The 24,296-nt window shown below is 44.6% G+C and overlaps 1 protein-coding gene across 2 annotated transcripts in view; it reads left to right on the forward strand.

Moving 5' to 3' along the window:
* The first annotated feature begins 2,669 nt into the window (after nucleotides 1-2,669).
* Nucleotides 2,670-24,296, forward strand: part of Pld1 (phospholipase D1) — a 206,309-nt gene continuing 184,682 nt past the window's right edge. For both annotated transcript variants that reach the window (XM_087616305.1, XM_087616307.1), the window contains exons 1-2: nucleotides 2,670-2,801; nucleotides 15,327-15,450. The gene's annotated coding sequence lies outside the window, so the exon portion shown is untranslated. The remainder of the gene's footprint in view (nucleotides 2,802-15,326; nucleotides 15,451-24,296) is intronic.

Below are 24,296 nucleotides of genomic sequence, written 5' to 3' on the forward strand. Positions count from 1 at the left end.
TCTTCACAGCGATTAAATTCGGCTAAGACAGGGTTCATTGCCTGAGATAGACCGTCTACTTCCTAGTCTCCATCTGTAGCTATTTTATGCAGAGTTAGCCCCTGTACACTGTAAGTAAATCATCCGCCCAAATTTTATATCAACAAACTATTTTAGCTTTTTCTCCATGAATTGAGGTGATACACTCAACTTGGAAACAAGTCTTTCTATACATTAAAAAAAGAGTGTTTTTTCATTAAAATTGTTCCTCCAAGGGACTCTAAAACTTTGCATTTTTGCAAAAATAAAAATGCAGACATTATAAAATGAACCTATATTACTTTTAAATTTAGAAGAAAAGATGAAACACTTAACATGCTTAGAAAAAAATCTCACGTGACTAAACTGCACATTGGAGATGAATTTATAGGTTAGCTATTTTTCTCATTGCTGTCACTAGCCGAGGAGCAGCTGAAGAGAGGAAGAGTTCACTCGGGCCACAGTGTGAAGTATACTGTCCATCCTGGTGGGAAAGACTTGTGGCAGAAGCATGGGGCAGGCAGTCACAGTGGCTCTGAAATCAGGGAGCTGAGAGGTAATGGCTTTGCATTTCCCCTCAGACGCAGCCGCAGCCCATGGAATGTTGCCACCCACGTTCACAGCGGGTCTCTGCACCGTAGTAAGACCTTCCTAGAAATATCCTCACAGACACCCGAAAGGTGGTTTTTCATGGTGAGTCTAAACCTAATCCGGTTGACAATGAAGATTAGACACCACACTCGTGAGACAGGGTTTCTTAGTCTGCCCCGCCCCCACCCCAGTGTCTCCCTCTGTAGGCCAGGCTGGCTCAAACGGGAGGAAATCCTCTTCTTGGTCATTTGTTTTTCTTGACACCCCTGAGAAGAAATAGCCATCACAAAATCTCTGAGGGATGTAACAGTGATCTACGTGTGGAATTCTTGTATGTTTAAGATATATGTTTGCTACAGCTTCCCTGTGGGGTGACCTGTGGTAGCCTTTTCTCTTTTCTACCTCATGGGGGCAGAATTCCGGTCTTTGTACAATACTTGTCTTATTTATAGTTACAGTTAACAGAAGGACCTATTGTTATGTGTTAATGCCAAATGTTTCAACGATGACTGTTGAGAAACCAGGATGTAATTGGTACAGCCGGGTGCTTCTCAACCAAAGGCCTCGCACCGTCTAAAGACAAGCTTGGAAGAGCGCAGTTACTCCTAGGCACATGCTTATCAAATCATCTGAAACTAATAAGCCCGGGGAAGGGAGGGAGGAGGCTTATGCAGCTCTTCAGATACTTCTTTGTTATAGTCTTGCCAAACCCCTCTTGGGCAAGACTCTGTTTGCTCAGAAGGCTGTGCATATGATTGCAAAAATCTGCCAGAATCATAGGATTCAAAAGACATCAATTATTTCTGTCAACGAGGAAAGAGCAACTGCTGCCTGGCTCTTCGACCGTTAGGAAAGATGTGCTCAAAGGAGAAGAATGCATTTAGGGAGGGCTGACCAGCTCCAGGTTACAGGAAAACTGAGCCCCATGCTGTAATTTCACCTCCTCCTCTGTCTGGACTGAAATATTAGAGTTTTTCATTTCATGCAGCGCCATGGGCATGGTAAGACATTATGTAACTGGGTCTGTCTCACTGTATAATACTCAATAAACAATTTCAAAAGACCAACGGCGTTAGCAGTTTGATGTACAGGGAACGGCTGCATCTTTGGGTTTTGGCTGGAAGTAGTTTTTGTGCAACCAATTTTGGAGCTGACTTGTGTTCAAAATTATATTCCAAAAGGATTGCTATTCAAACCACATGGACACTGGTTTTCTCTTGATGATGACCACCTTAAGAGGACTAAAGTGGCAAAATTACTGTGGGGACAGTTCCATCGGTGTAATGGGAATTTCTCGTTCTCCTCCCATTTTATTTTTATTTTCCCCTCTAACATTCTGAATTAGACCCAGTACTGATGGCGTGTGAGGGCAGAGTGTGGCTGAGACAGGAGGATTGTCTAGTTTGAGCTCTACCTGGTCTTCATAGCCAACCAGTTATATAGTAGAGACCCAAGTTTAAACCAACCAAACAACCAAACACCGCACCAACACACACACACACACACACACACACACACGCAGAGAGAGAGAGAGAGAGAGAGAGAGAGAGAGAGAGAGAGAGAGAGGACAGACACGGAGACAGAGACTGAGACAGAGAGATTTCTGGGGACAAGCACAGGCACTCTTGGGAACTGAAGAGATTCCTGGCTTCAGCAACCTTAGCTGGGCGGGTCAGCCAAATTCCTCACTTTCCAGCCTCAGTTTCCTTGTAAACAGGCAATAACACCTACCCGAGGGACTTGCAAGAAGGCCACAGTTGACCTCTACAAAGCCCCTAGTTAAGCATGTCCTTTCGGGTCAGGAATATTTCCCCAGTTGGCTCCCTGTTGCCTTGTAACTTGCGGGGCCAGTCTTGGCGAATTAGATGTCACGCACAAGGACTAGACCGGGAGAAGCGGGAAGTGAACTTAGTAAGAACAACGCTAGCGTGCGCTCCACGGATAACTGCGGCTGAGTTAGGAAACTTGGAGAGAAGAAAGTGTTAGAACTGAGGCATGGAGGAAGGCCGGCCGCAGGGGCTGTCATCCAGGCTGGCCGGCGCCGCCCCGCCCCTCCCTGCAGACCGGCTGAGTTCCGGGCCGCGAGTCCCAGCGCCCGCCCTCCTTCCGCGGCCCTAGCCGCGCCGTCTGCGCGGGGACCCCCGAAGTCGCCGCCGCTACCACAGCTGTGTGCCCGCGCTCCAGGCCCGCAGGTAGGAGCCGCCGGGGCCAGGCTTGCGGGGCTTCCGAGCCCACAGGGCGTCCTCGACCCTTGTGCTTCGTCCCGCCTCTCTTGCTCCTAGCGGAGCAGATCTCAACAGCGGAGAAGTTCCCCTGGGGACCCTGGAGTCCCTCCCATAGTCTTAATTCCTGCAATGTCTGCGCTGGCAAGAGCGGCGCACACTGACCGCTGGCGAGGACCGCTGCCCTGAGCGCAGAGCTGGGTCAGTTGCTGGTGCCCTAGCCCCACTCCATCCTCAAGACCCTGCAGATCCGGGGCGTCCTCTGCAGGATGCATTCCACCCCCACGTCCTCGGGTCCCGGGCGCAGTGGATCCGTACGCTCTCGCTAGGTCGTCCGGCGTCCCTGAGCTCCTTAGCACTGTGGGCTGACCGGGATGGCGACGGCACCAACATCCCGGACCAACCAGGAAGTGCTGCATTCCAGCGGCTTAGAGTTCAGTTGAAGCACTGTCCTGGGCGCCGAGCCACACTGCTGCTGCCTCGGGGCCAAAGATGTGCTGTGCTGAAGTGGAGGAGGGACAGGGGTAGCAATTAAAAGCAAGGCCCCTGTTAGGCAGTTGTTATTTTAGCTCTGACCCAAGATGTTTGGGGCTGACTTCTCGGGTCAGGGAGTTAGGTCCTCTAAGCCACGGGGCACGGTTTGTTCGAAACAAAGTCTTCTGTAGCCCAAGCTGCACTCAATGGCTATGTAGCCCAGAATGAAACTCCAGGTCCTCTTGCTCCCATCTCTTAAGTACAGGTCAGGACTTCTTAGAATTTTGCTAGCCCTTTCCCCCATACCCTAGGGCTACTGGCCACACCTAGATTTGCCTTCCTCACTCCTAACTCCCAATCTCAGGTCACAGCCAGCCACCTTCCTTCATGAAGCTCAAAACATGATCTTAAGAATCACTGGAGCATCACTGCATTTGACCATTTCTAGGTCTTTCCCACGGAATGAAGAGAGCTCTTAATCAATCAGGCCTACCTTCCCAGGGCCTCTGGAGAGTAGCTACTCAGGAATTTCAGAGAGATGTATCAGAGGTGCTGTCAAGGAAGCCCAAGGAGTGCAGAGAGTCTATTTCGAGCTAGTCTATTCTGCCTGCTTATGCAAGAATCTCTTTCCATAGTACAAGCTTTGTGACCCATGAGTGAATTTGTACTCAACTGTTTAACTTGAATTTGTAAGCAGCCTTTAAATGATGTGTGGGGGCCTTTTAAATTGTTCTGTAAGCTGGTATCTGAATTTTTATGAGCCAGTACAATTAGTTTTCCAAATAAATAGTACGAGTAGGGAAGGTTTTGAGGAGATGGTGTTTTTGCCCTGTCGTTTCTGGCATCAGGGTATTTACACACACTGGGGTTAAGGTCTGCGCAGTCTCATTTAGGTTGATTTACTGAAAACTCGATGAGTTCTACATAGTTAATGGACATCCTGCTCATCGGACCTTTACTTAGTATGTAGTTATGTATGGTCTTAGTATGTAGTTATGTATGATCTTGGTGTGTAGTTATATGTGGTCTTTGTATGTCCTTAGTATGTAGTTATGTATGGTCTTAGTATGTAGTATAAATGGTCTTATATAACTCTGTCTAAGAAAGCATTACAGTGACAAAATTCATCAATCACTAATTTCAACATATTTTAAAGATCTGTTTTATTTTTAATGATGTGAATGTGTTGGCCTGGGTGTGGGTATGTGCATATGGTGAAGAAGAGGCTATTTCTCAAACTGGGCGCTATGGACAGTACTTAGATCCTAAGGAAGGGCAGTATGTGCCCATAAAGGCTGGGCCATCCATCTCTTCAGTCCCAACTCTAACCACTTTTTTTTAAGTTTTATTTTTATTTTATCAAAATAAACATGTGACTTTGCCATCATAACATTTTAAAAATATGTGTTTGGTTGTACAGTTCTGTCAGTGTGCTACCATCTTCCCCAGTCCATATCCAAGGGGCTTCTTGGCTTCCTTACAGGGTTTAATTATACTTTAGTAATAAAGATGGATTGCAAGCCTTGGTTTTCTCATTTTCTCACTGAGTAAGAGTGAGATTCTTTTCCCATAGCTTTAAAGAAAAATATATATATATCACACACACACACACACACACACACACACACACACACACACACACACACACAGTCTCTTGTATGACCCTGGAACTCACTCTGTTGGTGAGATTCCTATGAACTCATCTTTCTTCCTTGGCTTCTACTTCCCAAATGTTGGAATTGTAGGGCTGCACTATGATTCCTAGCTCCCCTGCCCCATATATCTCAGGCTGGCCTCTCTTAAACTTGCTAGGTTGCAGAAGGTGGCTTGTGCCCCCACCCTGAGTGTTGGGATCACATGCTCCCACTGCCATACCTGGTTTTGTGTTAGACATGTTAGGGGTGCACTCCATCAACTGAGCTACATTGTCAGCAGGAAATGTACTTTTTTTTTTTCTTTTGGTTCTTTTTTTTTTTGGAGCTGGGGACCGAACCCAGGGCCTGTGCTTCCTAGGCAAGCGTTCTACCACTGAGCTAAATCCCCAACCCCAGGAAATGTACTTTTAAAGAGCAGGGGTAAAAGGTGTAGCCAGATAGAGGGCATCTGGTAAATTTTACCTCCATGGGTTGAGGAGGCCTATTTGAGGGTAAGCTGGTTGGGATTTGTGGAAGAAGCACTTTGTGAGTTTAGCTGTCTAGAGGTGCAAACAGGAAAAAGGGTTATTCTTAGTGTGCCCTCCTCTGGATATGTAACAAACAAACAAGCAAGCAAACAAACAAACAAACGCCATCTCAATTTTGTCCCCTTTAGTAGTACAATAGTACCAATCCACACCATGCGAGCCCAGCTGAAGACATGTCTTTAGTACCCAGAGACCTTTCTGATCAAGCCAGTTGCTGGGTTTCACAATTTCCTGTCCTCCCCAGCCATATGCTAAAGATCTATGGACCCAGCACATGAGATACGGGTCTTTAAAACTTTAGTTAGATTGAGTCATTGTGTACAGGAGAAAAGCTGGCATATGGGAGGCTGCGTTTATGCTTACAGTCCTTTAAGTCCCCAAAGCACAAATAAAACGTATTTGCTAGGGTGTGGTTACAAGATGTTTCAGGGTTCAGATGAGAAGCATAACCTCAGCTTCCTGTAAGCCTGAGACTTTTCTCATTAGAAGGGCAACCATACAGATTGCCTCATATGGTTCAGTGGGAATGTGTTCTAATGCTGTGTTTTCCCCGAGCTCACAGTGCAGTATCAAGTCTGGATCCCAGATGTTTTAGCAGTGGGTTTTTAACTGTTCCGTAGAACCACGGTCCTCCTCTCTATTGTGAAATTTTATCAGGTTTTAGGTTTGTTGATGAAGCATTCTAATGACAAAATAATATAAATTGTTTACTTAATCAACATTTACTTGGTGTCCACTTGGTTTTAGATACCGATCAGAGCACTCTATGGATATGAAATGCCTCCTTTATGTAGATGAGGCTGTGAGAGGCACCTGAGGTCACAGCTGAGGCAGAACTGGGCCTCCAGCCCATGCAACCTGACCCTAGAGCTTTTGCATTGCTGACTCTCTAAGAAATTAGCCTTGGAATCTGCTTCCCTAACCAGCCACATTTCTACCTTTTGGTTCTTATTTTGTCCTTGTTCTTAGGCATAAATAATGTCTCAAAATTGCAAGCATCACGAGGCATACACAATCAAGTCAACTCCTTCATTTTTTTGAAGAGGGAGGCAGAGTGGATTGTGGTCATGTTGCCAGTGGGATAGTGTCTTTGTCTGAGCCAGGATTTTCTAAGTCTTGGCTATGAGAAGTAATTATCTAATGTAATCTATCTATCTATCTATCTATCTATCTATCTATCTATCTATCTATCTATCGTCTATCATCTATCACCTGTCTATCAACCATCTATCATCTTTCTTTTTTTCTTTCTTTCTAACACACACACACACACACACACACACACACACACTCACACACACCATTATTTTTGGAGACTGGGTCTCACGCAGGTTAGGCTGGCCTTGAACTTACTATCTACGTAGCAAAATAGTCAAGGCTGACTTTCAGTCTTTTTGTCTCCAACTCCCAAGTGCTAGGATTACAAGCCTTTCTCGCCATGTCATCACAGTTTTATACCATGTTGAGAACTGAACCCTGGGCTTCAAGCATGCAAGAAGGCATTCTGCCAACCAAGCTACACCCATACAGCACTCCAATATTTTAATAACTGCTACAACTACACTGGAGGCAAATTGCATCATAACGGCCCAGGTTATATCAGGAGGCCAGAGTGGACTCTTACACCGATTCTAGGCCACTAAGGTCTTGCCCTGGATTTCCAATCTCCATACCAAGTGATGACACTGAATTCTCTTCTTGTCGAAGAGAACATCTTATTTTGTACTTAATCAGTTTTTGAGCACTTGGGATCTAGACTTGGAAACCTTTTGAAAGCCTCTGACGCACAGAGGAAAATCAGCCAAGAGCAGCAGGGAACAAAAATAGACTGTCTGCCTTAGTTCTTTGGAGGTGAGTGAGAGTTAGTTCTGGGGCAAAAGCTTACAAACTGTATATTTAAAGCAGAACATGTTTATAAGTTTGGAAACTCTTAGGACATGCCAGGCTTGGGAAAAATCAAATATGTTGGCTTTCATCACATAATGTTAATGTCTAAACTGTTGCTAATTATCCTAGTTTGCTTTCTAGTTCTCTGATAAACACCATGACCAAAGCAACTTGGGCGGGAAAGGGTTCATTTCTACTTACACTTCCTAGTGAATCCATCGCCAAGGGGAGTCAGGGCAGGAACTGAAGACAGGAGAGGCCACAGAGCAATGCTGCTCACTGGCTTGCTCTGCCTGCTTTCTCACAGCACCCTGAACCACCTGTCTCAGGGCAGTACTGCCCACAGCGGCTTGGCCCTCCCACATCCACCATTAATTAAGAAAATGCCCCACAGGCCCATCCGATGGGCCTTAATCTTAATGTCTTTTCTGATGACTCTAGTTTGTGACAAATATAACAACAAAAACTTTGCCAGTGTGCTAGTCACAAAAAAAGAAAAAGGAAGAAAGAAAGAAAGAAAAGAAAAGAAAGAAAAGAGAAAAGAAAAGAAAGAAAGAAGAAAAGAATAGAAAAAATTGAGGGGGGCCATAAGCTACAGTGGAACTTCTTCAGAAACCTCGGGATTATGCTATGTGTGGACAGCGTGAGTTCTTACAATGCCTGCATCTGCAGCAATTTTTCTTGCTGTCTATATTCTGGGAGAAGGCATGGTTTTGGCAGCCACGGATGGTGCCCTGAGGAGATACAGCAGTTGGCACCCCATGGGAACTGAATTTGAAGGCCAGCGGGAGAAGGGAACCGGCTACTCATTAAAACTCTATAGGAACTCCAGGAAAAGAACACTTTCAGAGTTGGTGTTTTATTTACATGCCCTTCACAGTGACTTTTAAGTACTTTTTCCTAGTTCTGTGGTAATGGTTTTGGTTTTGAGACAGGGTATCAAATAGCACAGGCTCGCCTTGAGCTCTCTATAGCTGAGGCCGACCTCAAATTTGTGATCCTCCTGCTTCCATCTCTCAAGGGCTGGAACCTTTATACTTGGCTCATTCTCTCTCTCTCTCTCTCTCTCTCTCTCTCTCTCTCTCTCTCTCTGTGTGTGTGTGTGTGTGTGTTTAGTTTCATTATTATTTTCATTTTTTAAATAATAAATCTATGTAAGCTGAGGTAATGTGGTAGTTTGTATATGCTAGGCCTAGGGAGTGGCTCTGATAGGAGGTGTGGACTTGGTGTAGGTGTGTCACTGTGGGGTGGGCTTTCATACTCTAGTCCTAGCTGCCTGGAAGTCAGCCTTCCACTAGCGGCCTCCTCCAGCGCCATGCCTGCCTGGATACTGCCATGCTCCCGTCTTGATGACAATGGATTGAACCTCTGAACCCGTAAGCCAGCCTCAATTAAATGTTGTCCTTAAAAGAGTTGCCTTGATCATAATGTCTGCTCACAGCAGTAAAACCCTAACTAAGACAGGTAAGGATACAGCATTTGGGAATAAAGTAAAACTTTTGTGATCCTAACATTACAGGCAAATATATATATATATATATATATATATATATATATATATATATATATATATATATATATTTGGAGGAGAGAGGATGTGCTGGAAATGCAGCCAGATACTATTATTGAGCAGGAAAACCTGCCTGTTAAGGCATTGGTGATGGTAAATGCATTATAATTTTACTTATTAGTGTGTGTATGTGTGTGTGCATATATGTGTGTGTTTTCCAGCATGTGTGTGTGGAAGTCCTGCAGCTTTCGGGTGTTGATTACCTCCTTCTTCGGGCTGGAGACATAATAGGTAGATTAAAGCACTGTTGCAGAAGCTCTGGGCTGACTTCAACCCACTGACCTTCTGGCCAGCCCAAAGACAGTAAATATCACAGTAGAGGCACATAGCCAAAGTTTCACCACGCCCAATTCTGCCATCATCCCATCTGGGAAAGCTGGCATGGTGTATCTGGGTGACTTGTCAGGCACACCTGAGCCCTCAGTGTCCTTGCTAGAAGAAGAATGGCTATAAGCCTCTAATAGCCAGTGGGTATGGAGTTAGATCTTGGGGCCTCTCTTTCTAAAGTCAGTTCACACATGCCTCAGTTTCCCCATCTTTTAGTGATGTTAAAGTAGTAGCTATCTCACGATTTTCTCAGGAAGTGTAGGAGGCAATAGGCGGGCAGTGTTGGGCAGAGGTGGGAGCATAGATACGGCACTGTCAATGCTATTTCTCCTGTGTTACACACAGTCATCTGGCAGAAGAAACATGTGAGAAAAACCAACCTGCATGGTAGAGTTAGGGCTAGAGTGGACGGTTACCCTATGATGTATGGACTCAGCTGACATTCAGGGACGCTTTTAGTGAGGGTAGGATTCTATAAGACTCATGGTAGGAGTCAGGGAGAAGGTTGTGTCAGAGAGATGACCAGACTGAACACAGGGAACAATGTGCCTTTGATGATTGCAATTTTAGAGTACATCTGCTGACCTTAGCCTGATAATTTGGGGGGGGGTTTATTTTATTTTTTTAGTTTTATTTTTTGAGAGAGACTGACACCATGTTGCCTAGGCTGTCCTCAAATATGTGGCTCTTCTCTTCTGATTCCCCAGAGCTGGGATTCCATGTGTTCCGACTTAATTTTTCTTAATCCATGAAGATATCAGCACTTAATTGAAGGGTCATAATCCACTGCTGTTTTCCAGTGTGTGTACATACAGCCATGTATTTTTTTCAAGTGTTTCGAGATTAAAAAAAAAAAAAACAAAAAAACCAGTAAGGTGCACTGTTGATTTAAGAGTGAGCTAGCTCATGGTATGTTGAAAAAGAAAGCAAAACCTCTCTTCACTTTCTTTAGCATCATCTTAAACAAGAGAAGAACCCCCAGCAACAGAAATATTTTACTCCCTTTAAGCATCTTAGTGTGCGGTGTAGGTGTATACCCTGGAGCAGGATGTTGGGTGTCCTATCACCCTCTACCTTACGTTGAGACAAGGCCTCTCACTGAGCCTGAAGCCCACCAGTTTGGTTAGGCAAGCTGGCCAGTGAGCTTCTAAGATCTGCCTTGTTTTGTCCTCCAGAATTGGCTTTGCAGGCGTGAGTGTGTAAAGTTTACTTATTAACATGTGTTGTGGGTTGGGGATTTAGCTCAGTGGTAGAGCGCTTGCCTAGCAAACACAAGGTCCTGGGTTCGGTCCCCAGCTCCGAAAAAAAGAAAAAGAAAAAAAAAAAAACAAAAACAAAACATGTGTTGTGTGTGCTTAAATTTATCCACGTGCGTGCGTGCATGCGTGCCTGCGTGTGTGTGTGTGTGTTTTGTGTGCTTGCACCTGTGGGGTGAGTGGAGGCTAGATGAGGGAGCTGATGTCCTTCTCACCCACTGTCTCTCTGTTCCTTTGAAGCAGGGTTTCTCCCTGAAACAGGAACCTTTATTTTCTCAGCTACGCTGGAAGCCAGGAAGCTCTGGGGAAACTCTAGCAGCTTAAGCCCCTACCCCCATCCCTGCAGCTGGTGTTAAAGGAATGTGCAGATGCTTGGCTTATTGTGTGGAATCTGAACTCAGTTCTGTTTGGGTAGTAACTGTTCTTAACCCCAGATCCCTGTCCTTTATCATGGGTGTTAGGGATTTCAACTCAGGTCCTCATGCTTAATCTCTATACAGCTGAGGATGACCACGGACTTTTGATCTCTGTGCCTCCACATCCTGGTTGATGCAGCTGGGGATGGTTCGCAGGCCTTCAGTTGTGTTGGGCAATATCAGCTTTAGAGGCGTGTGCCTAATACACCCAGATCATGGATGGAAGTGTAGACTGTAAAGGACCTGGGCTGCAACCAAGAGCTCTCTCCCTGGACTTAAGACCCAATCAACAAGGGGAAAGCATGGCTGGTACTGGAAACCCAGCTAACTACTCAGTGTTGATGAAGTCATTGATAGTGGAGGAGAGCCTACAGACCACGATTTCACTAAACCAGCACAATCCCTAAAAGCAACCTATCCACTTACCCACAGGTAAGCCTAGTCTTCATATCTCCTCAGAGAGCTTTCTCTGCAATAGAGAGAGACTGCCACAGAAAACCATAACCAATCAGAATGCAGAGTTGTGGAGCCCAGTACTAATAGATACATTATAAAACAATTCCTGCACTTAAGACTCAGGGGGCATTGTAGAAAGATTCTAAGACCAGGGAATTTTCAGTGAGATTATGCCTCCTAGCAATTTCAGAAGCTTCACCCATGAACATTTCACCATCATCGCTGCCTAAACATGACCCAAACAGCTACTGATAGGAGAAAGTGTGTGTAGCAGGAAGCCCATGAGGCCTCAAAGAACATCAGGCAACTGAAGGAAGTGGAAGTGGGAGGTGTGGCCTTCTCCAGGAGAGAGGACAGCAGTGTGTACAGTGTCCATAATCAGACCCGAAAACATACTTAAGTAACATCACACGGACCTAGCAGGCTATATTTAGGAATACATATGTATATACATATACATATCCTCACACAATAGCAATTAGTGGATTTGAAAGGAGCAAGAAGGAGTATATGGGAAGAGGGTTTTAGAGAGAAATGTTGTTGTTAAAAAAAAAAAAAGAAAAAGACCCTGACTAGTCTTGTTTCCGAGAATCCACAATGACTGCTCTTTGTATCACCTGAGAATGCTTGTCCCAAGTGATCTCTTCTGTGAAATCTGATACACATGGCAATACAACCGCAGCTGGTTTTTGTTTTGCTTTGTTTTGGGGGAGGGAGGATGGCAGTACTGGAGATCAAGCCTAGGGCTTCATGAATGGGAGATAGGCTGCATAAGGCAACAACACACTGTCCCCTGAATGGAATAGGGTGCCTGTCCCAGGCAAGAAGGTAGTTGGTATAACAAAAGTTATATTTTATTATGCCAAAGGTCATCACACAATGTTCACACTCTAAATTCCTAACCATAGTCCTAAGCTTAAATCCTCAAGGCCGCTCACCTGTGCGAAGGTCAGGCCCAGTCTCTAACTGAGGTCTCTGACTGAAGGGTCAGGTTCCTGGGGGAAGACTTGACCAGGGCAGGTCAAAGCTGTGCCTATCTAGATGTGCATTGCTCTCAGTTCTCTGCTTATATAGTGTCCAGTGGGCATCACGGGCTGTGGTTGTACTGGTTGGCTTTGTGTGTCAGCTTGACACAAGCTGGAGTCATCAGAGAGGAAGGTACCTCAGGTTAGGAAATGCCTCCATGAGACCCAGGTGTGAGGCATTTTCTTAACTAGTGATCAAGGGGGGAGGGCCCAGCCCATTGTAGGAGGTGCCATCCCTGAGCTGGTGGTCCTAGGTTCTATAAGAAAGCAGGCTGAGCAAGCCCGGGAAAGCAAGCCAGTAAGCAGCATCATCTATGTCCTCTGCGTCAGCTCCTGCCTCTACATCCTAGCGTGTTTGAATTCCTGTCCTGAGTTCCTACAAGGATGGACGTGTAAGACAAATCAACCCTTTGCTCCCCAACTTGCTTTTTGGTTACAGTGTTTCACTGCAGTTGCAGCAAAAGAAATCCTCACTGAGACACTGGTTATCTTGAGTAAGAGATGTCACTGAACTCTGGGTATTAGGTGCAGCCTTGGGTAGAGTGGCGATCCTGGCTAAGCGACTTTTACATGTTTAAAGTCATGCTTTACTGTGCTCATTACAGGGCCTTCTTCACTCCTGCTCCCCACCCCACTCCTGCCATCCCCTGAATCACAGAATCCAGGGCAGATGCAGGGTATGGTCTTCCCCCTGTTACATCCAGACAAGAAAACCAAGACATAAGACGGCAAAGAGCCCACTGCCTTTGGTTTTCAATGGTTGTGATAGAACGAATATTATTTATTTACCTTTTTTTCTTTTCTTTTTTTTTGGAGCTGGGGACCGAACCCAGAGACTTGAGCTTGCTAAACAAGTGCTCTACTGCTGAGCTAAATCCCCAACCCTACTTATTTACCTTTAAGATGACTTTTAAATAGGATTTCTTCCTTTGGTCAAAACATCTAAATGGAAACAGAAACTACTCTTCCATTTTGTGCCAGAATAGAATCCATAGGATCATTTCACAAAGTAACTTGGCAAAATAATTCAGGCAAGCATTTCGATTCAGGGAATGTAAATGGAAATAATCCAAAGGAAATAAAAACATACAGGAAAACATTTATTATTATAGTATTCAATAATAATGATTCTCAGATGGGCCTTGAACTCACTGCAGCTGAGAGTGACTTTAAACTCCTGAGTCTCCTGCATCCTCCTCCCAAGAGCCGAGATTACAGACACGTGTCACCACATCCAATTTATAGCGACATCTTTGTAACAGATAGCATTGGTTCACTCTGACAGCGGGCTTTTACATTCTCAGGTCTTTGGTGAGCTAATTGTGAAAGGGTGCCATTATTTAAAAGAAAAAAAAAATCAAAATTTCTGAGGCTGATGAGATGGATCTGAAGTGAAAAACACTGGCTGCTCTCGTCCTGCCACCAGCACCACAGGACATCTCACTGTTAACTCCAGTTCTAGAGGATCCAGTGCTCTTTTCCGACCTCCATGGGCACTGCATGCACACGGTACATGGAGATACACACAGGGATATACCACACACATTATAAAAAAACACACATTACAAAAAATCAAAATTTCTGAGATTTGAATTTTCTAAATTATTTGAACAAGGGCTAATATTTTTTAAAAAAACATTTTTATCGGTTATTACATTCATTGCTCTCTATTCATTTGAAATTATATATGTTGTTTATGTGTAGTAGAACTACTACATATATGTACTACATATGTCTTTCCAAGCTGTATGTTCTGTAGTGATGTCATATGGGTACCTTGACAATAGCTATGGTGGAAATATGTATACCATGGAAAGTGGCAAGGACCACAGTGAGACCTCCTTTCTCCCCTCTGGCTTACCCTGGATTCTGTCATTACTGTTTTTGTAGAAATAAGATGCTTCTGACCTGTCTTCTCTCTGAGAGGAGCTCTTCTCTAACACAGTACTGCTAAGTCTCGGTAAAGAAATCAGTGAGATTCCTCAAGGTTCTATGGTGCATCTATGAAGTGAGATTCTTGGGGGTGGGGTGGGCGTGGTAGATGGGACTCAAATGAGTTCTTTGTAAATTTTCTTGAGACTTTGGCCATCACTCAGAGCCTGCTTGGCCCTTCCCCAGGGTTCTTCCTAGGAAGGCCCCTTCACCTGTGTGCCTTGTTCAATATCAGCTAACTTGGCTGCTGTGTCGTCCTGCCATCTTGCTTGACTTGGTTTTTATGTTTAGATATAAATCTTGGTCATGAGAAACTAAAGAGAAGCTGTTATTTTGTGTATTTCCCTGTTACTAATGCCAGGCCTTGCCCCCACTTTCTTCTTTGGAGCATACCTGCCTCCAGAAATGGATGGAGATTAGCTGGGGAGGCAGGCATACTGGGTTTCCATTCCCTTCTCCCTGTGCTGGACAGAGGTTGACTTTGACTTTGTAGCAATGCGGCCATGTATCCTATCTAGGATGCCACCTCATGATTTGCCGTGCACTATAACCTTCTGCCTTTCCCCTGGGATACCAGGAGGGCTCTTCAGCTTGTACCCTGTGCTGACTGAGGCATCTCTTCCCCAGTTGTCCGCATGGCTTGTCTTTTCATCTTCCATTGAGTCAATGATAGAATGGTGAAATGTCCCTGGACACTTCTAAATAAAAAAGGCCGCCTCCTGCCTTATCCACATTGATCTGTCCATTGCCTCACCTCATTTTAGCCCTTTGCCTTGGGTCATTTCAACATCAGCCATTTCTACACACGAGCCTGGGCTCCAGCAGAGCAGGTGTGTGCCTGTTACTTAGGAGGTGTTCATTAGGTACGGGTTAGATGAACCTGCTTGCGTGTTATTAAACGTGCCCCACGTTGGTCTTATCCGTGACTTCCCACACCGTTCATCTGCTTCCCTCATCTCTGCCTTCCCAGATGCTTGGTGAACAAGTTCTGCTGTCGATAGACAAGAAAGGAAACCTGGAACTTTCTCTGTGAATGCTGTCTTTCGTTGACCGAAGACTCACAAGGATTTGATTCAGCTGCATACATCAGTTCGGTAGGTGACTCATCTGTGATGGAATGGATTGAGCAAACTGAAAGCAGTGTGAAGTAAATGTGACAGATTTGGGGTCTTTTTCTTTTTTGTATTCTAACAGTAGTTTTTGGTTGGGATGCTTTGGGCTAGGAGGGCATCTCGCACTTTGTGAACTACTAGGAGGCTAGAAATATGTGTTGGGGTGTGTAACCTTACTCTCAACCTCAGTGAAAGAAATAGGATAGGGTGGACTATAGTAATGAGGTAATTTCTGCAGATCTGTTGCTAGCAGGGTTGATGGGTTACAATGAAAGCCTTCATCCAGTATTCTTAGGGGTCCCTGCTCATGCTGGCATTGGGGACTCAGTCAAACACAGTGAGTGTTTGGTGCCAAGAGTTCCCATTAGGTGCTACTGAGTCTAGAACTTGCATTTATGTCTAACCTCTGGTCCTTGGGATGCATGTGGCTGAGAATAGGTATGCATTCAGTCCAACACAAATGATGTGAAGTTACTTGAAACAGGAAAGATTTTTCTAACAGTGTGGGACAGTTCTCAGTAGTGGAGTTTGTAGCTGATGACATTATGATAGTGCTGTGACAGCTGAAGGCTGGATATACCTGCCTGCATCCATTTGAAGCAGGATTGAATTGGGTAGATCACCTGAAGTGGGTTGGTATTTTGACCTGATAGTGTTTTTGCTACTTTCCAACAATATTGGTGTCAATTTATTTTTCCCTAAAATTGACGTGTTTGAATCTCTACCCTCAGTCTATGGTGATATGAACTGGCATCTTTGGGAGGTGATAGCTCTCCTCATGAGTGGGATTACTGCCCATTCCAGGTTACAGGGAAGTGGGACCTCATATACACAATAAAACTATGTAAAGTATTTTTAAATACAATGTTATATGCATTAAAAATTGTGTTTGCTTTAGATTTACAAACATGTTATGGAGAGGGTAGAGAATGTCCCCAAAAGAACACCAGGGGATGTGAATCTTTTGGCTTCTCTGGATACATGGTTGAAGAATTGTATTGACCACACGTTGCACAGCCTCTCTGTTACTAGAGTTGTACTTTGGTACATGGTACATTTGTATCTCATTACTAACTGAAGCCCGTGCTTTATTCATGGCTCATTATTTGCTCCTAATTGGATTTTCCTATGCCGGTACCTTATCTAGGATGCCTCCTCCCAATTCGCAATGTAGTACAACCTTCCTTGGTGCCTGGGGCTCTCCTGCCTCTGACTTCCCTTGTTTCTGATGACCTTGGCAGTTTTGAAGAGTCTTAGGCGAGGCGTCTGGCTGAGGGACCATCATTTGGACTTCTTTTGATTCCTTCTGAACAGACTGGGATTATGGGTTTGGGGAAGGAAACCACAGAGGTAAAATGCTGTTTCCTTGACTTCATACCAAGGGGCACATTGTCAGGCTGACTTGTGTGTGCTATTGCCTTGGTTGCCTGCCTGAGGAAGGGTCTGTAGCTATTTCTGTTGTAGAGCTGTTTTTTCTGCCATGTCTAGTCTGTACACAGCTCTTGAGAACAGTCAGATTTGGGGCAAGGAGTTATTAGACCCCTCTTAGTAAGGTGAGGAGCAACTGAAATTTGGAATTTCTGTGCATAAGAGATTTGTGTCTTGAAGTCATATACTTATTTATTTACTCAATTATTTATATGTATGAACTAATGCTATTTATCCTATGCTTTGCCATGCTATCTAGGACTATATTTTTTAGTTATATCTTACTTTTAAACAATTTGTTTGAATTATTCTCTCTCTCTCTGTCTCTCTGTCTCTCTCTCTCTCTCTCTCTCTCTCTCTCTGTGTGTGTGTGTGTGTGTGTGTGTGTGTGTATGTATGTCACTAACTCCTGCTAACATGCTAGGTATTTAACATCCTTGTTGACTTCTTCCTATGTCCAAGGGCTCAGGGAGTGTCTGAGTCTTCTGGAAACAAGATGGCCATGTGTTTGGTAGACAGAAATAGCTCTCTGATTATTTTTGTCATCCCCATTATTATTAATCACTACGTGGTCTTATGTGACTTAGGATGACCTTGAACTTGTCATGACTGGAATAATGACCTTGAACCAATCTTCCTGTCCTTAGCACCTCAGTGCTAGTATGACAGGGATGTCATCACCACAGCTGGTTTGTGTGGCTGGGAGACTGAACTCAAAGCTTTGTGTACTCTAACCAAGCACTCTACTAACTGAACGTCATCCCATCTTCTAGATGTAATGAACGCTATTTAATTTCTTTGCCATAGCACATAAGCCAAATTGGCCCAGGAGGAGCTCAGAAGTTGTATTTAAATGTCTGGGTTTCATCTGGTCTGTGGTCCCTGTGGCTACAGTCCTCAGAGCTGGTAGGGAGTAAGATGGCATTAAAGCTCCAGTAAGGTCTGTGGCTGACCTATCTCCTCAGGCCCTGACCTGGCTCTTGGGCTCCTCAGACACCCTGGATCTTCTTCCCCTCAGAGGGCAGGTCTGGAGTTGTTCCCCAGACACTGCTGGTGAAATGATGTTGACCCATTGCTCAATGGTACAGGTCTGGGTGGAGAGTTACTTTAGCAGAAGATGTTTAAATGATTCTGATACCTGGGCACTGGATCATTATTTATCCCATAAGATCTTCTACAGCATTGGGTTGGTTTACCTTGTTTCTGTCCAACTCCATTTCCCACCATTCTGGTCTTATGAAGGGCCAGTGTAGCTTGTGTTATCTTGATTTGGTGGCCCAAGAGCGTCTTCCTTGGTTTTAAAGTCAAGAGACAGTGATGTTTATATTTGTCTGTTGTCTGACATATGAGTCATGGAAAATGACTGCCTTATGACACATTGGAGGAAGGATAGCAATTAAGAGGGAATAAGCTTCTCAAACGGTCTAACAATGGAAGGAAGAATAAATTTAGCCAACTTCAGTCCACTGTACATGAGAGACCCAGAATATTTGAGAAGTTTGAAAACCTTATTCATGGTGCATGGCAACCCCTTTCCCAGTAGTAAGATACTGGCATACACTGGTTACCTTTCTTGTTGGTGGGACAGAATGCCCGACAAAAGCAACTGAAGGAAGGAGGGGTTTATTTTAATTTGAGAATACAGGCTGTCATTGGGGGGTCACCATGGCAGCCGATCTTATAGCATCCACAGCCGGGGGGCACAGCATGAGAAACATTAGGGCTACTTTCTCCTTCTCGTGCAGTTTGGGACTCCAGCCAAGGGACTGGTGCCACACGCATTAGAGAGGGGCTTCCCTGGGGATTAACAAAATCCAGGCATACACAGAAGCGTTTGTCCTGCCTGATTTTTAGAGATCCTCTCAAGTCGGTCATCAATATAAGCCATCACTTTGGTCAAAAGGTGGTTAAAAAATACACATTCAAATGACAGATATCGGGTCATGGAGACGGCTCAGCAGGTAAAGGCACCTGCCACCAAGAATGGTGATCTCACTTTGGTCCCCAGAACCTGTATGGTGGAAGGACAAAACCCAACTTCTGAGAACTGTATGCTGACCTCCATATACATGCCACGGTCCCCACATAGTAACTAGCTAGATAAATAAATGTAATTTAAAACATTTAAAAAAAGATATCCATATTGTATGTACTTAATTTTAAGAAATTATGTGAATCAGAGTTTTTGTGCGTGTGTATTTGTGTACCATGTACCCAAGTACATATATCAATATATAAATATATACCAAGCCTGGTGCCTGTGGGGGCCAGAAGAGGGTGTAAGATCCCTAGGAACTCTAACTACAGACAGTTGTGAGCCTCTGTTTGGGTAATGGAACTTGAACTGGGGTCTTTTGTGTTCTTAATCGCAGAGTCACCTCTCTAGCCTCTGTATTTACCTTCTAAGTCAGGAAAGGCAGTCAGTTCCTGTAATACCAGCGCTCCTGAGGAGGAAGCTGTAGTATTAAGAGTGCAAGGCCAATCTTCATTACTACTTTGAAGCATAATATCGTATCTCAAGAGCTCAGAAACAGGGCCAATAGTAACGGTGCTTGTTTTTCACAAGCTTAGTGACGAGTTCAATTCCTGGATCTGACTGTAGTAGGAGATAACCAACTCTCAGGGGGATGGGGGCTGTGCTCTCACCCTCCCCAAAACACTACCTTGGTATTTTTTTTCTCTCTCTCTCCCCACTCCATCCCCTGCTGATATGCAATTATACAACAACAACAATTGCAATAATATTTAAAAAAACAAAAAGACAACCTGAGTTTGTCTCTGAAATGCTTCTAGGAATATTATTTACTTAAATTTTTTTTATGCTAGATGCTTTGAGAAATCTGAAGATCATGAATAGTCAGTGGCTGATTATTCAATTCCTGCAGTGTCTTCATTCAGACAAGACTGCCTACTTCATTCAGAGAAGAATCATAAACCTACTGGCCAAATCAGATAGTTCATCCTTGGAAGTCACTAGTAGAAAGTGACTTGCTGTAGTAATTGTACGATCTGTCACTCTCTAGTTCAGTCTATGCATGTATTCAGTTGATCCAAAATCAGTATTAGAAATTACAGCCAGGTATGGTGGTGTACGGCCTTAATTTTTACACTCAGGAGGCAGATGCAGGCAGAGCTCTTTGAGTTTGAGGTCAGCCTGGTCTACATATGGAGTTCTAGGACAGCCAGAGATACATAATGAGACCCTGTCTGAAACAAACAACCAAACAAAACCGTGGGCAAAGCTGGAGAATGATGCTGGTTTTGTAGCTGGAGTAATTAGATTTCTAGCTTTGGGTTTGCAGGTAAATTAGTGTGGTCCCAGCTAATCAGGAAATTCAACCAGCACTGTTGTGATTCACCCTTGCCTCTAGGGAGAATTAATTACCCATGGTTCTAGAAGATCTGGGCAGAGAACTTGCATTTTGAACAAGTTCCCATATCCTGAGTAGCTGCGGATCAAGGACTAGGACATGAGAGTCACTGATAGAGGGCTAGGCCAACACGACAACAACCATGATCCAAAGAGTAAATGCTGTGAATTAAGGACTGCACCCCTGCAGGAGAGCAGGGTATGGGGAAGGGGGCTTGAAGATGAGCAGATATTGCAGAGCTGGCAGCTTTGGTGGAAGAGCTCTGTCTAGTAGGCCTCAAAGGCAGGCATGTTTAGGGCATTGACGACTCTTTCAGAAAGGAAGGATGAGGAATACCCCTGGAAGAGCGGGTGGACAACCTATCAGTTACTGCATGAGCTTTAGAATGAAGACTATTTTATTATTTGGGAATTTTATGGTATGTGTCTTTTATCTGAGCATGTTTACAGTAGATATTTGTATATGGGTACACATGAATACCTAAGTTCCCTGGAAAGTTGATTATTAGCAATTTACCATTATATAACCATTATATTGACCATGATTGAATACTGTATAAAACTCTCTGTGGAAGACTAGGGGTGTAGCTCCGTTGGTACAGCATGTGCCCAGTGTGCACAAAGCCATGGATTCTGTCCCTGGCATTGTATAAACCAGGTGAGGTGGCACACTTCTGTAACTCTAACATTTGGGATGTGGTGGCAAGAGCCTCGGATGTTGAAGGTACCAGCTTGGGCTACATGGTGAGTCAGGGCCAGCCTGGGCTATATGAGACACTGTCTCAAAAAACAAAACAAAACAAAACAAGCAAAAAACAACTACCACCCCCAAACCCCCATCAAAGTAGCTCCCCTGTATGTGTGCCTTCAAATCCTCTCAAGTCCACCCTTGCTAGTACCCAGTTCCAGGAAAGTCCTAGCATGCTACTGAAGTGTCACCGTGGGACTCCCCTCCATACTTAGAAATGGGGCCACCTTAACCAATAGGAGAACATTAGCTTCTCCCTTTCCTTCTTCAGTAGAGCTGTTCTGAGAGGCATTCTAGAAAGCTTTCCGGAAGTCCTCAGGGTTCCAGCAGCTGCCTCCAGGCACAGCCATCTCTACCAAAATTCCTTGTGTGGGCTGGGCCTCCACCCTTGACCATTCCCCTCGGTCCTTCATTATGTTTCTTGGTCGTATTCCTCATAAGCCACCTGGCATAACTCTCCCGGTCACAGGTGGGCTCAAGGCCATTATTGGAGCAGAAGCCACCTTCTGAACAAGGCCTCTGCCTGCCTTCTGCCCTGTTTCTCATTGTATTATACCCTCCGTCAATGACTGTTTGCACATGCTAGCCCTTCTGCTTGGGATTCTTTTATTATTACTACTATTGGTATTATTATCAATTAGTTTTTATATGTACAAGTGCTTACTGAATGTATATCTGTGTGTACCACATGACCACGGAGGACAGAAGAAGGCATTGGATCTCCTAGAACTGGCTTTACAGGCAATTGTGAGCTAGCTGGCTGACACTGGTACTAGGCTCAAAGTGGAAAAGCCTGGCCCAAAGTTTTCAGCACTGACTTAAGGCAGAGCTAAGCCCCATTCTACCTTCTATGAGCATCTGCTTCTGGCTCCTGACGTGTCTACAAATCTCTCCACTCTTGTCCTGAGACTCTATTGAACTAAATGTTTCTTCCTTGTACCTACTAAGATGGGCAGCAGCCATTTCAGCTGTGGCTCCTTCTTGCCTGAGATGCATTGTTGCTCTCCGAAGACCAGATGATTCCTTATTTTTACTCAACAGCTGAATCTGATTCCTCAAACATTTGCTGGCATGGTATTTTTGTTTGTTGATTTTGTTTTGAGACTGGCTCGAACTCTCTATGCAGTCCCAGATCACCCTACATAGACCAGGCTGGTCTCAAAATTCACAGAGGTTGTCCTGCCTTCGCTTCATGGGTGCTGGAACTGAAGGAGTGTTACCATACCCACCTGTTTTTCAAGACCGGGTTTCTCTGCACAGCTCTGGCTATTTTGGGGCTCACTCTAGAGACCAGTCTGGCCTTCAACTCAGAGATGCTCAGAGATCCTGCAGTCTTTACCTCTTGAGTGCTTGCTGGTGAGTTTTTATAAGTAGTTTTGATTAGTGTGGTAGAGAACAAATTAAGAAAGAGCTGTTCCTTATTCAGAAAGAGTTCGTAGGTTCTGGGGGGTTTAATTCAGTGGTAGAACTGGGTTCAAACCCAGCAATACCACCGCCACCAAAACCATAGATCAGTGCAAAGAGTAAATGGTCTGTGCGTATGTATAGCATACATTATATGGTTGGAATGTGACAGCAGAAAGAGATTATGAAATACCACCCTAGTTATGTAGAAAACATGAGCAGTCCACTTGCTAAATAGTGCTCATGTTTGCGGTATGCAGAATGAGGACAAATCCACATCTTAAGGAGATGACCCCTGATTCCTACAGCTTCCGTTTCAACACTATGACGACGTTCTTACAGCCAGATCTTGTGGAATTGTTTCATATTCAGAAGGCCCAAAGGGACCCAACTCCCTTTATCTAACAACACTTCAAATATTTCCAGCCAGGCATTCTAGCTAGCATGGGCCTATGGTTCTAGCGTTTGGGAGACATTGAGGTTTTGCTGAACTCCTGGATCCATAGCTAATTTGATGATAACAATTGGTGAAAGCGTGTCTCCCTGTTTCCTTTTCAACATAAGGACAAAACAAATGTGAAGCCAGGCACAGCTCTGAACCCACTTGTTCACTAAGCATCTCGCTTATGAGTCAGATGGTTTGCTAGAAGAATACCCCCTTGGTGGTTCATTCACAGTGTGACAATGGCGGGCACTACATACTTAAGCCAGACAACATTTTTACCCACCACCTTCTCAGGACTAACAGTAAAAATCAGCTGTGATGTACGGAGCTTTTCAGCTAACACGTGTATAAGCTCAGTGGATGGGACCATGAGGAGACAGCAGCACAGCACACAGTGCTTCCACACTGACAGACAGACAGAAGTGTCCTGGAGAGCAAAGGAATTAACAAGACATAACATCATAATCCACCAATAATTTTGAGTATTTTATTGCCCTGGGCTTAATATAAGTTACTTGAACTTGATCTTTCTTCCTTTACCCTCTAATCTCTGGGATTTCAGACATGTGCCTCCATATTCCTCTTGAACCTTAATTTGTCCCTGAGACAGGTCTCACTGAATGGCCCAGTCTGGTCTCAAGTTTGTTAGCCTCCTGCCTTACTCTCCCAAGTAGCCATGATTTGCACCGGAATTGCCCCCCACCCCAATGTGGAGCCTTTAGTAATGCTCTCCTCTGTGTATCCTGGGTGATGTCTTGGTGCCATCCATCTTCGATGGCTTTAGAGCGCCACCCCATTCACAGTCCTTTGCTTTGTTCCCTGGTTGGTGACCAGCATGACCTGTAGCTGGTCAGATGTCAGCACTTGTAGTCTCAGGCATGAGCACATAGGTGAGCAGACTCTAGAGTGATGGCGGCATCCTGTGTGCACTCTGCAGCACCGTTCCTAGTTCCCTATGTTGAAAGAGGCTGGGTGTGCTGGGTTTGTTTTTCTGTGACTCACACCAGCCAGGGGAAAGGCAGCCATTCTTAATTCTTCCTGTGTCCTTTTGCTGCTGTGGCTGTAGTCAGTACTTAGATAGGACCATAAAGCCTCTTGCCCTCCTGTAGGATTATGCAGGCCCTGGGCTTGAGGTCTCCTCTCCAGGGGTAGACTGATGACCAGGGTCCCAGATCTATTCTTGCTCCTAGAAGTTTGCTTGGTGTCATCCCAACCCCACTATACTTCATAGATGAAATATCGAACAGGAGATAAAAATAAAGGAAAGGACATGGACCCTGGTTGCATGGTGGGGTCAGCAGCTCAAATTCTGCTGGCTTGGGCATAGGCCAGAGAGGGAGGACTACTTTGAGATTCAAGACCATATTTGACTTGAACTTGATGAAATATATGCCTGTGGGAATTCAGGGGGTCCTGAGTATCCAGGAGAGAGA

The sequence above is a fragment of the Rattus norvegicus genome, chromosome 2 (genome assembly GCF_021556685.1).
Source record: "Rattus norvegicus strain SHRSP/BbbUtx chromosome 2, alternate assembly SHRSP_T2T, whole genome shotgun sequence".
Lineage (NCBI taxonomy): Eukaryota > Metazoa > Chordata > Mammalia > Rodentia > Muridae > Rattus > Rattus norvegicus.